The 16,028-nt window shown below is 40.4% G+C and overlaps 1 protein-coding gene across 2 annotated transcripts in view; it reads left to right on the plus strand.

Moving 5' to 3' along the window:
* Positions 1-2,504: 2,504 nt before the first annotated feature.
* RGS17 (regulator of G protein signaling 17) overlaps positions 2,505-16,028 on the plus strand; it is a 100,976-nt gene continuing 87,452 nt past the window's right edge. For both annotated transcript variants that reach the window (XM_068550737.1, XM_068550738.1), the window contains exon 1: positions 2,505-2,610. The gene's annotated coding sequence lies outside the window, so the exon portion shown is untranslated. The remainder of the gene's footprint in view (positions 2,611-16,028) is intronic.

Raw genomic sequence — 16,028 nt, forward strand, 5'->3', positions numbered from 1 at the left:
CATTCAGTCATGCATTCATTCACTAAATACTTACTGAATATGCACAACGTGTCAAATCCCATTCTGGGCATTAGAGATAAAACAATGAAAAATGTAGGGAACCCTCTTGAGAGAATCTAACGTAAAGGGGCATGAGGAGATAATAAACAAGTAAACAAATGCAAGCTGATTCAGATAGTGAAAAATGTCTGGAAGAAAATAAAGCAAGGGGATCCAGCAGAGAAGAACACTGGAACAGATTACATTGGGTGGTTGGTTAGATAAGGCCTATCTGAGTAGGTGATATCTGAGCAGAGACCTATGGGATATTTAGGAACCTACTATGGGGAGGGGGGGGCGGGCGGGCAGAGGAATCCAGACAAAAAGAACAGCAAGTACTGTAAGTTAGACTTATTCGAGAAACAGGCCGATGTGGCTATAGAACACATAGGCTGGGACAAGATTAAATAGATACTTCTATGCTGTGCTAAGGATTAGGGTTTGTACTTAAAGTGCAATGAAATCTCATTGGAGAGTTTAAAGCTGAAGCATGACGTGATCTGGTTATGTTTTCAAAAGATCACGTAGCTATTGTTTGGAGAATGTGTTGACAGAGGCTTAGACTAAGGTTATACCAATGGGAAGGGAGAAAAGTAGATGAATTGGGGCTACATTTTGGAGACAACATGACATGCTAATTAATTGGATGTACGGGTGAAAGAGACAAAACAAGGATAACTTCTAAATTTTTGTCTGGAGTGACTGGGTGGAAACAGAAGAGAAATGGGTTTGGAGGGGTTAGATATTTGGAGTTCTGCTTTTGAGCTGCCTGTTAAACATAATAATAGTATTTATCTTGTAGAGAAAACAAGAAATCTATGTGAAACATTTACCTCAGAACCTGGCACACAGTAATTGTTCAGTAAAAGCTATTATAATTATCTTCAAGTGAAGATGTAAAAGTAGTTGAGGACATAAAAAAGCTCTGGAAGAGGCCAGGTGGAGATATAAATCTGGGAGTTATACAGAATTCAGTGCTGCTCAAACCATTTTTGATGAAGGACTTTTTTATTTTCAATGCACCATGCGTGGACCAATACTCTTTGTAAAATCCAACAAAAATGAATTACTTTACAAATAAAATAAAACATACAAAGTCCAGCTAACTAATGTGCTTGGATGCCAAGGCAACGCCAAACTGCTATAAAAGTTTCTAAGTCTTCCTCTCTATTTCTAAACATATCTCTCATTAGAGACCAATAAGGAACAATTTGCAGACCAGCACAAGCAAGGGGAATACACTTTGAAGGTCACTAGTACTCAAAGGCAGGGTGTAGCTAGAGAGGAAGGCCCTAGAGCAACCCGAGACACAGTTCAGTCAAGTAGGGGTGGAGGTGGGGGAAGTCTAGGAAGGTGTTCAGTAAAGGAGCCTGAAATCATAACGCTGTTTGAATGCATGAGCACACAAGCAATGGGAAACCATATACATTTACAAGTAATCAGTTTTAAATAGGTATAAGAAAAAAAGCCTAATCATGCCTGCCAGGAACTCACCCCTCTTCCCACAGATGCCACATCTGAAGAGAAAGACACCCGCTTCCCTAATTCACCCTCACAGATATTTCAATCTAATCATCGGAGATGCAATCTAGCGCTGAGGATGCATTAAGTATCCAAAGCTCCTTCACTACCAAGCTGGGCTCCGCTTGGGAGCAGCACGATGATCAGACCTGATCGCTACGGAGCTGTCCGCGAAGGATGCTTTAGGCCCCAAGCATCAACACCTCTGTTAGTAATTCACCACTCTTGCCCTGTCATCAGCAACTCTCACTCAGAACTCTGGCTCCAGGGGTCCTGACGTCTGAGACAGAACATATGCCCCAGACCCGAGAGCATCTGTGATCATTCTTAGGGAAAAGGGTCAGATTCTGGCTGAGGACTTCAGTAAAGTAAAGAACCCTTGATAAAGTCGAGTCTTTTGCTAAGCACCATTTGCTTAACTTCATGCTTCTTTGGACCCTCACGCAGGGACTGCTTCCACTGGGACCCCGCTGCTGCACCTGTTTTGTTCCTTAAAGACAGGATTCTGGTTTCAAACAGTCGCCTAAAGCGCGGGGTAAAATAACGCGGGCTGCGGGTGAACGTGAAGTTGAATGAGCCTGGGCGCGAGAGCCTGTCTCAGCAAGGGAGGTTCCCAGGTCTCCAAGGTGCCCGCGAAGCCGCGGACCCCCGGCGCCGGAGGCCGGAGCTGCAACCGAGCCCCTCCGCGCTGTGGGCGCCAAGCCGAGGCGAGCGCGCGTGGGCCTGGCGGCCCGGGAGGGGCGGGGGGGGGCGTGACTCAACCCGTCGCCCGCCCAGGAAAGAAGCTGCACCTCCGGCCGAGCCGGGCAAGGGGCTGCGCCCGCCCGCAGGGCGCATGCGCGCTGCCGAGAGGCTCCCGCTCCCTCCCCACCCACCTCTCCCTCCTCCCCCTCCCCCCACCCCTCCCTCCTCGCCTCTCTCCCCTTCTCCTCGCCAGCGGGGTGCTGAAGTTGGGCGGATGGCAGCAAACAGGCTCCGCTAGAGGACCGAGCAGCTCAGCCTCGCGCCCCCGGACCCATCGGTGCGCTGCCCACACCTCCAGGCGACTGGGTAAGATGTTGCCTCTGATACCGAGCTGTGCTAAGTAAATGACATCAAAATGTCTGCTTTGCACCGGTGGATGAATTTTTTAAAGGTGGGTGGGGGGTTGCGGAGGTGAAGGAAAGAGGGGGCGGAGAGTGCAACTGCCTGTGCCCGGGCGGGGCAGTCAGCCAGCGCGGGGGTCTCGGCGCTGCCCGCGGCGCCGCGGGAGGAAGCCGGGGCCGCGCCGCTGGTTTGGGAAGTTGGATCCCGCGTTGCAGCCTCTGCGCGGTCCGCTCGTCGCCCTCCGGCTGCTGCGAACCGGCTGGGCGAGTGTCCTGCCCGTCCAGGGAACCTTCAAGTCGGGTCCCCGGCGGAGAGCTGGGCGCCTTGGGGATCCGGCAGCGAGGGCCGGGGGCGGCGGGAGACCCCGCGGGGCGCGAGGACCTGCCGATTGGGGTGGCTGTTTGTTAGAAAAGCGGATGTGAAATTAACAGTGTCCAATCGACCGACCACCTCGGAGTGGTATTTTTTCTTTCTTCACCTTCGGGAAAATGCAGGTGGTGAAGGTGTGAGCCAAAGGGGGTGCAAAAATGCATACCTTGAGCATCGGTAAAATATCGGAGGTGTGTGGGTAGGGGGCGGGGGCCTCTTTTGTTCTTTCCCCTCCCTCTGGTCGGAGGGAAGGGAGTTCTAGTGTGCACGGCTTGAGGTAGGTTTCACAGCCTTCGAAGGGGCGAAGAGGTGGAACGCCTGCCAAGCCCCTAGCCGCTGCCCGGGTGGGTGTATCCGAGGCTCTCTTGCTAGAGGTGATGATGATTCTTTTCATTATCGATAGAATTACAGTTTAACAGCGGCTTGCCCGCCAGCCTTCCTCCTCCTCTCCCTCTTCTTGTGCTGCGGCATAGGCTGGGTGCAGACATTCGGCCGTTTCCTCTACTCCCTACCTCCCTGTCTCTGTGAAAAATGTCGGAGGGCTTGAGGATGGCGGAGAGACAGAGCTGGCCTCGGCAGCCGCGGAGGGGAGACGCTCCTCGGGAGGCTGCTGGCAGGGCGTCCCGGGCAGCCCGCGCAGCCTCAGGAGTCGCTGGGCTCCTGGAGACAGAGCAAGGGTCGCCCGGCCAAAAGGATGCGAGCCGTGCGGGGACCCGCCCTGCGCCCTCCGCCTCCATGCGGAGCCCGGGACACCCAATCACCTGGGACAATCTCGGTCGCTCCGGCAAGTCTGATCCTGGCTCCTGGCATAGTAGCTTTCCTAACCACTCTGACCCTTCGATAAACGTTTCCTTACTTAAAAGAGTCACTTGAAGGTTTGTCTAGAGAACTTTGCAATCTTCCCGCAGTTGCTTCTTTTTCTTTTTAAAAATCGTTTTACAGCCAGACTATTTCCATCATGGGGTGGCTATCACAAACAATAGAGAGAAATCTTGTAGTTGGATTCCCATTTAGAATAAGCGTTTCTGAGACTGCCATCTGCATTTCCGGCGTTCATACATACTGGTTTTCCTGGTGATGAACCCTCTGAAAATCATTTAATTGGAGAAATGAGAAACAATTTTCACTCCTGTAATGAAAATTAATGTTTTTCTCTTGGTTTCATAGCTGCTAGACATTATGTGTGTTTAATACTTTTGAAAGCTGTGAAACACTTTGGGTAAATTGTATTTGTTTCTAAAATCCTTTGTGGCAACAATAGCAGGTATCTATGAAATATACACTTTGCACTGATATCTAATGAAAAGGTGATTTGTACTCATAAATTCAAATGAATGAGCAGTTTGACCTCCTCCAGTTAAGTTACTATTATTAACCTATTTCTTCTGTTAGCAGGAACTAAAACAGTAATTATCATACTCGTGGGAGAGGAGACTTATTCACTATTTTAATAATCTTAAAAACTATACTTAAAGAAATCGTGGTAGGGTAGTTTATTTACAATTTTTAGAAATGAGAGAACAAGTGTTTATTACTACAAAGGATTAGATGGTATCATTTATTAAATAAGATGAATCGCCATGGCAATGACACCTGATCTCAGAGCCGTGGGCACTCATCCTTCCTCCTGAATTTGTAGTCTGAAAGATTAAGAGAACCACCTAATTTACAGAACAAACAACATAAGGTGTCTGTTGTGGCAGATTCTACCCTTTTTGCTCTGGTTCCTCAACTACTCCTTGGTGTTTAGTGGCCATGGAAGAGGATTAACAAGGAGGTTAATTTGCTATTCCTGTTCGTTAATAAGGCATCCATTTTCCTGCTCAAATAGATATCTCTCTGCTTTTAGGGATCTTCCTATAGGGTCCTAATTTATTTGAACTCATAATGTTGAAAGTCTAAGTCATTATCATTTCTATGGACTTTGTATACTTTTTAATAATAATAATTTTAAAAAAAATAACCAAAAATTCCTTAACATTTCTTACCACTAGGGCCAGGAGCTTTGAAGGAAAAGAGACATGTACATATCCTCACCTATGTGACCTTATTATAACAGCCAAATCTAAAACTAAATTGATAAAAATTCTGGTTGACTCACTGACTAAAAAGTAAGAAAGCATTTACCTGTTAATTTACAGTTGTAGAGATAGTGGCCTTCATATTAGAAGCCCACTTGCTGAAAGGCGTGGGCTTTTCTGGAAAAGTGAAAGGTGGACATGGATGAGGAAATATGGAGCCAAGATGGATGGGAACCCATCCAACTGCATTTCTGCTGAGAACCCTTTTTCTGATAGTGTATCTCTGCTTACTTAACAAGGAAAATGTTGCACCACCCAGAAGGGCAAATGCAAGGACCACTGTATACCCAGTGGATGAGAACAATCCTATGTGATGTTAAAAAGCATTTTATTTCATCTGATTACTACAAGTAGAGTATAAGCATGAATTCACTGTAGAGGCTTAAAACTGTATGACATTTCCAGGGGGTGTCCTGGATCCTCGGAAATATTATACATTGTTATGGAAGGCTTAAAGAAATAAAAGTGTCCTTAGATGTAAGTAGCCAGGTCGTTTGATATTAGATTGATAGATACTCTCACCTTCACTATCTCTTCCCATCTCCACTTACCCCCCAAAGGCTTCCCTAATATCCAAAGAAATTCCTTTATACTGTTATTCCTGCTGTTGTGCCGATACCTAGCGCAATATCTGGCAAAAGGCAAGTGTTAAATAAGAACTTATTCAATGAATAAATTTTGCAGAATTAGCATGGTTCACAGAAGACTTCCAAGATTTTTACTTTTTTTTTTTTAGAAGAGTGCTCTTATTCATTACAAATATACTAGTTTGAGATTCTAAAGATCATGTTCATGGTCCTACATCTTTGGAGGAAACCATTTTTAGAATTGTCACTTTGTGAATATGCATGTTTTTCCTATAATATTTCTATTGCTGATCTGTTTCCAAACAAAGTTTAAATTACCTGTGGGCAGGCATGGACATAATGAACACGAGCTTTGGGTCAAGTTGACCTTAGCTTTTGTCCTGGCTCCTCCATTTAATAGCTCTGTCACCATGGTCAAGTTACTTACCAGCTCTGAGCCTCAGTTTCTTCAGATATAACAGCAGGGATAAAGACCCACTTCCTAAGATGTTTGCAAGCATAAATGTAGTGCAAAGTGTATAAAGTGCTGAACATGTGCCTCGCGTGTTTCCCAATATCTAAAGAACCGCTGTTGAACATATGGGGAAATTTACCACAGGTTCGTTTCCTATGAATAAATAGGCCATTTTTTAAAGAATTAGAACCATATTGTAGAGCTTCATGCTTGCTTTTTTAAACAACTGACATTACTTTGTTGATGTTTCTCAAGAAATTGGAATTGGTATTTTTGATACAATTTAGTGACTGCAAAATAATTCATCTTATGGCTGTCAATTTATTTGGCTATGCTTTCTTTTTTGAATGTTGACCTTATTTACCATATTTTACTGTTTTAACTGATGTGCATCCTAAGGTGTAGGCTTTGTCTGCATATCTATGGCATTTTTTCCTTTAGGCTTGATAATTAGAACATCTAGTTCTCACCAACAAAATATCATCTTTTAAAAACTCTTTGCTAAATCTAAATGCCCATGGACAGATGAATGGATAAAGAAGATATGGTACATATATATAATGGACTATTACTCAGCCATAAAAAGAAATGAAATTAGGTCATTTGTAGAGATGTGGATGGACCTAGAGTCTGTCATGCAGCGTGAAGTAAGTCAGAAAGAGAAAAACAAGTATCGTATATTAACACAATAGATGTAGAAAGATGAACCTATTTGCAGGGAAGGAATAGATACGCAGACATAGAGAACAGACATGTGGACACGGGGGGGGATGGGGATGGTGGGATGAATTGGGAGATTAGGTTTGACATAAATACACTACCATGTGTAAAATAGATAGCTATTGGGAACCTGCGGTATTGCACAGGGAGCTCAGCTCCGTGCTCTGCGTTGACCTAGATGGATGGGATGGGGGGGAAGGGAGGGAGGTCCAAGAGGGAGAGGATATAGGTATACATATAGCTGATTCACTTCATTGTACAGCAGAAACTAACCCAACATTGTAAAGCAATTATACTCCAATAAAAAATAAATAAATATAAAAAATTAAAAAATTGTGCTAACTTGATAGGTGAAAATGATATTTTTCAAACTTTTAATTCTTTGGTTACTAAGAATGCTGATAACTTTTTTGACATGCTTATAGCCATTTTTTTCTGTCTCGAATGCTTGTTCAAGTCTTCTGCCCATTGTTCCATTGTATTCTGAATGATTTTATTATTTGAGTGCTAATGTTAATTTTAAAAGACAAGGCAAAAGCAAAGAAAGGAAATGCTTAGTGACAAAGAAGACACGTGGCAAAGACTACAGAGATCTTTGTGGTTGAACGGCTGTAGCTCAAATGGAGAGGCACGAACATCACCAAAGGCTGGAGGTGGATCAGCCACAGCATTAGGGCTGCTATGTTGTCCATAACATGCTGCCACCTGCCACCATGCTGGGGCCTTCCAAAGTGCACAGTTCCTTTTACTAGTTGAGGTCTGTCATTTTTCTGTTTGGGTACTATGTGCACACACTCACACCTTACTAACAAGAAGCATGTACATCACATGACAAGTTCTCAGAATTTCATTGATTGTTTCTGCCAGTTGCCAATGTTCCAGGACAACTTTTGAGTTTTCCTGAGATAAATGAGATTAAAAGGAAATATGGGAGTAGATGGAGGTCCTCTAGAGCATTAATTGAAGTTTCTCATCAGAATGAAATCAATTAAGCTTCATTATAAGACCATGTCATATTAGAATCCTGTCTTATCTCATTTTTAAACTGGAGGTGAAATTTAAATATTTAAAAGTTGAGACTAATCTAGTACCTGAATGAGCTCTGTATCTGTAGTGTTTCACACGATTCAGTGCTCTGATAAGTTCTCGGTTTTGAATTTTAAATTCTGCGGCTATTGACAAATTTGGTTTCAAAAGCTTAAATATTTAGCTTGGAAAATCTATAAAGTCCCTTAGATATTAAACCACCTAGAAAGTGTAAAATTTTAGAATTATTGCTGGTTCCAGTTTATCAAATATAGTAAAGCCTCAGTAATTCAGAATCAGCAAACCTGGAATCTGTAATGAACAGGAGGCCCCTGTAGGAAAAGCAGTGAGCTCTGGTGGAACAGAAAAGCTCGTTTCAAATAGACCTGGATTTGAGTTCTTGCTCTACTGTTTTCTAGATGTGCAGGCTTTTGCATTGAATTATATAAAAGCTTTATACTTGAAATTCTAGAATGAGCAATAAACATCTAAAATCTCTCTGAATTCCTTAAACTTTGTATTTGAGATTTTTCAAAAAAAAATCTCTGTGTCAATAAATATAACTTTATTATAGACAATGAATGTGGTTCACAAAGCAAATATTTACTTCCTTGGATTAGGTCACAGCCTTTTCACAGTACTTCTGATTGGCTATTGAAATACAAAGGTTTTAATTCAAGAGCCATGGCATTAAAAGAAAACAGACACAACCCAGGGGAAATTATGACATAAATGAAATGAGCAGGTAAGTGTTTATTTCATTTCTTTAATTATCTCGGGTCTTCCCAATGGCATCGTGAGTTAAATCCAGTGAGAACCTTTTGTGACAGTTGACAACATTGTCTGTATCTCTAGTATCAATAAACGGTAGGGGCTTGTTTTTTTGGTGTATTATGACAGGCTATCTATTCTAGAGATTTTAAGAGTCCATTTTGGTTCTAGGAAAACTACCCCATGTCTCCACCCTGTTTCCCTCAACTCTTCTACTTTTTTCAGGCTTCAATTAATCAAAATCAACAAATATTTGAAGGTCTGCTATAAGAAAAGTAGCAACCTATGCAATTTAATTTAGACGGTGTGAAAAAGCATATGGAAAATTGCCCTTGAAAGAAAGAGACTTTAGAAGCAGCTTATGCAATTTGGTAGAAAGAGTGCAAATTTTGGATTCAAATAACCAGAGATTTAGCCTTAACTTTGTTGAGCCTTAGTGTCATTATCTGTAAATTGAAGACTGATTGTACATACCTTAAAAATGTTGCGGGAGTAAGTGAAATTATGTCCATAGTTTGTCATGTATTGACAATCACTATGCAACTGTTATATACTGTACTAGAATTAAATAATGAAAAATAAACCCAAGAATAATTAAAATAATAAATAAAATAATTAAAATAAACCCAAGAAACATCCTGTAGATAAGTGCTTGAAGGGATTTTCATTTCTTACCAGTGTTTGTCTTAACTAATGGGTCCTTATTAATGTTGAGGCTGCTCTCCATGTGTCTGCTGTGTAATTCTTTCCTGACCAACTTGTTTAACCAACCTGTTAAGTGAACATTCATTCATTCATAAAATTCTTGAGCACCTACTATGTGCCAGGCTCTGTGATATGATTTTGGATGCAAAAAAATGATGCAACATGGCCCCTTTCCACAAGTTCACATAGAAGCTTCTTCGACTTAGTATTATTTTGCTTTCTTCAGGTGAGCACTGGTCATTCTAAGTTTACAAGTCATAACTAGATACGACATGGAAGTAATGAGCAAGGATCTCCTTCGGATTTAGGAATTTTAGTTTCATTGACCTCAAAGTGTAGAAATCTCTGCTCCTTCTACACTTTGAGGTCAGTGAGCCTAAAAGCTGCTAAGCCGAGGCTCAGATAAGGGGAAGGGAGAGCAGGAAGTGGCTCTGCTGGTGGATGATTTACCAACCACCACCATGTCCAAACAACAGAAGACTCGAGGCTCAGCCCTCTTTGTGAACCCTCCCCAACTCCCAATTCTCCCTCATTAAAGTGAACAAATTGTCTGCATATATGTGTACTGTGCCTTTTTCCCCCTCACTTAAAGGCTACCCTGGGTAATCATCATAATATAATTTCAGGTATGTTAAAATGTTGGGGGAGGGGGTGAGCAAAGGGAGATAGAGAAAGTGATAGCCCCACCCTTCCTAAGGATCCAGATTTCCCATACAATAAAAATATTATAATTTTTTATCCCGATATTATTACAGTTCTTTCATTGATAACAATCTTTTTGTAATATAGTAAGTTGACCAGAAATCCAGAATAATCTTTTCAGATATGAAAAAAAAAACACATTTGATTTTGAAGAAAACCATCTTCAGCACCTACTTGTTGAAATCACTAGAGTGATCTCGAAATCTAGCAACTGGATTTATCCTGATCTAGGATGATTTGATACCATTTATAAAGTCAAGATGAAGACTTCAAGTCCTTCCTAGCAAAATGTTGTGAACATGCAGTTAAATTGCCTGTATATGGTGATGAAAGATATTGACATTATGAATGACTTAACTTGAAAGTAAGCTAAACCCTCATTTCAGCCACCAAATTTAACTCGCTAATCATTAAACCTTTAATTGGGCTGTTAATAAGTAACTATATGTGCTAATTTGGGGTTTCAACCTATTTCTTTCTCAATTTATTTCACTCAGCACCACCATACAGCATTTTGCTGGTGACCTATGAGTTTAGCATGGTCAAGACTCACTAGGTAAAAGCACAGGAAAAATGAATATCTTTTTTGAAGGTACTAAGGCATGGTTATGCTATAAAGCAATATAGTAACCAATATAATTTATAAACTGTTATGACTAACTGAATGCTGCATTTTGAATTAGAGTATTAAATACTTTAATGTAAATTAGAGTACTAAATACTCCTGTGTGAATTGAAATATAAAATTTTTCCTTCCCTACTGTTTGGGTGGAATGTAACATTTCACTTCCCCATTTCTCTCTTACAGTATTACTAGCAGCAGTGGTAGTAGGAGTAGTAGAGATATTTCTACAGAGATAAATTGAAGAGGAAGGAGTATAATTTCTTTTTGTACATCAAACACCTTACAGAAAAATAGGTGTTTATGTTATTTTATATAATTTTTAGGATAGTCACACAATTTTGTGCCTGAAATTTAAAACATATCAAGAACTCAAATGTTAAATCTGTCAGGGAAAAACACAAAAACAAAAAAAAACCCTGCTGTTTTATTTCATTCTGCTGGTCAAGAATAAACTGGCCTACTGTTCTTATATTAATTCACTTGCTTCTCAGAATAATCCTATGAAGTAGGTTCTATCATGTTGGTCTGTCTCTCTGTATTTTATAAACAAGGAAACTGAAGCAAAGAAAAGTTAAATAACTTGCCCAGAATTAGTCGCTATTAAGTGGCAGCCTGTGTCTTTAACTTCATTTCTGCGGATTCTAAGACTTGATCCTCAAGACCAGGGGTTGGCAAATCACAGCCAATGGGCAAACATCTGGCCCACTGCCTATTTTTGTTAATAAAGTTTTATTGGAACACGCACACACACAAGAATAAACTGGCCTGATTGTCATATCTCTGCTAGTTTATGAGTAAATGATGTTGACAATTTTGTTTCAAGCTGTTAGAGCCCATGTTTTCTTCATCAGCTCATGCCCAGTAATCTGAATTTTTGCTGTTGAAGAAATATTTCAGACTAAATTACCTTTAGTAAATCCAGTGTTTGATGACCCGCCTATATTTATATAAGTGATGGATTTAGTTGAAGGATATATTTATGTATAATTTTTCATGCTGAAAACCAAGGGATAGAGAAATCCTTGTATACTGGAATTGTTGCCAAAATTTAATATTTTGAAAAGATGTTTTATGTGTCAATGTTTGAGAATATGGGTGTGTTTTCCCTTTTTGTTTATGGGTTGAGAGCAGGAAATAACTGACCTGATGCCTGTGCGATCATAGCCAAGCGCTGGGGAGGGGATGATACATACTTGAGAATCAGAAAACGAGACTATTAGCTAAAAACTTATTACGTCTTAAGGTATGATATCATTCAGTACATTATTACGTAACTCTGCTGTATTATGTAACCACCTCCAGTTTCATAAATTCGTGTGACCTAATCTCAAGAAGGTAATTTTTTCCATTAATTCAGTAATTTCATTGACTGAACATCTGAGTAATACAAGTGGTGTGTCATGAGGTAGAATTTCATTAAATAAATGTTAATTCCAGGAAGGAAAAAATGTACAGCACTTTTCTTGACCTGACATAGGTTATGATGAATAGTTACAAAATTCTTGTAGGTGATACCCAAATTCAACCACATTGATAAAAAAATCTGCTCCAAATTTTCTATTTAAATGTAACTACTCCTAAATCCATCTTATATAAAATTAACTTTATTTTTGCGACATAAAGGGATCTTTACACTTTGCTTTATAATACCAGCAATGAATAAATGCACATGTGAAGCTTTGTTTTATTGAGCAGTGGGCAGTACAATGACTTAATGTCTAAACTATTTATTAAGACTTCGGGGGAGTGACAAGTGTGCTTGAAGGAGATTATTTTTAAGGACATGTGGATTTATGGCTTAGTAGGAACACTGAAAATACTTATTTAGTGAAGCTGCTTATTACAGCCAAAATCAGCATTGGCACTGAGTATACTGGCCTCTGACCACTAGCCCCAGGAAAGTCCCAGTCTGGTTAGATCTCAGGAAAAAAGAAGGAGGTCATGTGCTTGAAAGTACAGCTCACAATCTAAAAAATTAAATTATGAACAGGCAGAAACAATGGAAAGAGAGAGTGGTCTTTTGGTGCACCTATAAATATGCCTGCGTGGGTCTGATTTTCCAAGTGTTTGCATTTGATTCACCACTTGCCTTCATGTTCAGCTACTTAGTCCTTTCACCCTTTTTGTTTCCTGCCTCCTTATTCACAATTAATGCAACTAACTAGAGCCTTACTCTGGAATTGGGAATAGTATAATTAAATAAATCATAGCCAAGGCTAAAGGAAACTAAAGACTAGTTGAAGAAAGAAAATATGTATGTTAAATTGGGATTACTGTTATATTCTAGGAGCGAAATAAAATACTGTGAGGAATTTTAGATTCATTTTAGATGGCCAGACCAGGATCTGGCAAAAGTTTATTTGAGGTGGTAATATTTTCTCAAACTATTGAAAGTCGGAAATTTTTTTTTAACATCTTTATTGGAGTATAATTGCTTTACAATGGTGTGTTAGTTTCTGCTGTATAACAAAGTGAATTAGCTATACGTATTGTATATATGTGCCACATCTGCTTTATCCATTCATCTGTTGATGGACACTTAGGTTGTGAAAGATGGAAATTTGACAGGCAAAGAATGGCCTTCCAGGCTCAAAGACAATGTAAAGAAAAAAAAGCACAGGACTAGGAAAAGTTGAAAAATACTTTGTGGCACAGTTTTCCAAAAATATATAGTACATGCAGGAAATCACAGGATAAAGCCAAGAAGGAGACAGATACTGGCAGGTGTTAATATGCAAGTGAAAAGCTAGCATTGTCCTTGACAGACCCAGAGCGCCATGGGCACCATATGAGTAGGGGATTACAGGGTGAGGACTGTGCATGTCAGGTCTGGGCAGTGGGGATGAGAAAGGCAGCAGGAAGACGGGTTCAGCCGTCCAGGTGAGAGAAGATGAGGCCTGAACTGGGAAATGGCCAAAGGCCAACCCAAGGCAGTAGGAAGATGATGTCATGAAATCACGTTCCACTCAGAACCTTCAGGATTTGGTCACCAATGAGATTTAGAAGATGTGAAAAGGCCCTTAAAGCTGATTTAGAAGATTTGAGCCTGTGTATCTAGGTAATACAGATGCCATTAAGACCTGGAGAAACCAAACTGACGAAGAGGTTAGGGAGGAAATAAGCTGAGGTCAGCTTGGGGAAGGGTTTGCCACACCCATCAGAGTTCTAGCAGATGTTTCGCAGGCTGTGGATTAAAAGCCCGGTTGATTCAGTAGGAAGCAGCAGGTCTGCTCTTAAGCTATGTCAATAGAGGCACAGAGTGTCTAGAATGAAGTTGATGACACTTCTGCAGTATTCTGCATTTTTCACACCATAACTAGAATACTGTTGTGAACTTCTTTCCTCTGGACACCGTGTTAAGAGGTTTGCGATACAGATGGTTAAATGAACAAAAGCCAGTAATTCATGTGAGAAGTGATTATTGGAGGCATTTGTACTTTCTTAACCTGGAATAGAGTGGTCCCCCTAGAGAATATGTGTGTTTCTCCATTTTGGGAAGAGCCATGTGAAATGATTAGACTCATTTTAAATTGCCCCAATGACATAATGGGAATAATAAAACCATATGGCAGAGTTGTAAGGAGATAATATGGGCAATGCCCTGGCACACATTTGGCATTTAGTGTATCTTAGCTCCAACTGTTACTCTTAAAAATAGCATTAGAACCAGTGGGCACATGTCACTGAGATAGATTTTGCCATCCTATTAGGAATAACTTTTCAAAAGTCGAAGCTGGCTTGGTAGATGGGCTGCCTTGAAAAGTGGTAAGTTTACTGTCAAATGCTCAATGGACAAAGGGCTGGCAGAGATGTTATAGAGGAGAGTGAAGGGTTAGGAGGGTAAAAACTGCAAGCCTTCATTCTGACTCCAAGGTGCAAATCGTTCCAGGGAATTTGGAATGCAAACTCAGGAGAGAGGCTAAAGCTAGAAATAAACCTTGAAAATCTTTTACTTAGAGGTGACAGTAGTAAGTGATTGCCAAAGGAAAACGTGTAGAGAGCAGTGAGAGCTTAGAATAGAATCCTGGAGGATATCTACATTGAATGAGCATGTGGGAAAAGAAGGAAACTAAAATACATACACATATATATATATATATATATATATATATATATATATATATATATATATATATACATTCATACATAAGATGGTCAGAATGAAAAAAAAAGTGTTAAAAAGAGAATGAAGACACTGTAGTATACCACGAAACCAAGGAAGTGGAATTGTTTTTAACCAGTTTTCTTCATATTTATAGTAATCTTCTAAAAAGATTGGAAAAGGGAGACAGTTTAAAGAAGGAAGAGCAGCTGAGTTATGTCACGTGACAGAAAGGGTAAGATCAGGACCAAGGCGACACGTTAGATTTTGCAATGAGGAAGTTACTTGTGATTGTCTAGAAAGCACTTGTGATTAATGATTTATACACTTTCTATTTCCAAAAGGTTTGAGGCAGCTTAAATAAAAGCACTTTCACAGAGGGCAATGAAAATTAAACAAAATAAAGATAAGAAGCCACAAAGAGAAATAAATGGGGGGAGGGAGTGAACGGCCACAAGACATGGGTAGGATTGTTATCATAACAGGAGCGCTACATTTCAGCTCTGAGGTTCCAGCAGCCAAAATAAAAGGGTTTACAGGACAGGTTACCTAGAACCCGTTAATGAAAGAAAACAGTTTTTCAGGAGCTTTTTTTTTTTTTTTATTCCCCCGGCACTAAGTTTTGTGAATTGTATATTCTATGGATTCTTAGATAAGGAACAGTGACATATTAGACAATGGGTCAACAGTGGTTCTGCTGAATCAGGTGCAGGCTTGCTTTGAATTGCTGTTTCTTTTTTAAGCCCCTGAAGGTTAAGTATATACTATTAAGATGAAGTCTGTAAAAGCCAGTAAGGCATTGATAATTTTAGACGAGCTGGGCATCTGGATACTCCTGAGTCTGAAAAATCGCATATAAAATAGCATTAGAGACGAGGGCATCCTAAACAGGAGATACTAGGACAGTTCCAGGAACACGGGGGAGAGAGGGCACTATGTGCCTTGAGACCTCAGGTCCTTTGCACATCCCACCCCCTCTAGCTAAACTACTGTCCTCCTGATCTTTCTCATCACCCACATTTCAGTTCAAATGTCACCTCTTTAAAGAGACCTTTTCTGTACTCTCTGACTAATGTTGGCCCTTCTTTATTCCTTCCTTCATCTGTCACTTTTTCATAATAACCTGCTTTATTTAATTCATAGCACTTACTGCACTGTTAAGTTATTTTATTTATTACCAGTCTCCCTCCTTCCAACAGAGAGAATGTAAATTAGTACACCAGACAATGCCAGGAACAGA

The sequence above is a fragment of the Eschrichtius robustus genome, chromosome 9 (genome assembly GCF_028021215.1).
Source record: "Eschrichtius robustus isolate mEscRob2 chromosome 9, mEscRob2.pri, whole genome shotgun sequence".
Classification (NCBI taxonomy): domain Eukaryota; kingdom Metazoa; phylum Chordata; class Mammalia; order Artiodactyla; family Eschrichtiidae; genus Eschrichtius; species Eschrichtius robustus.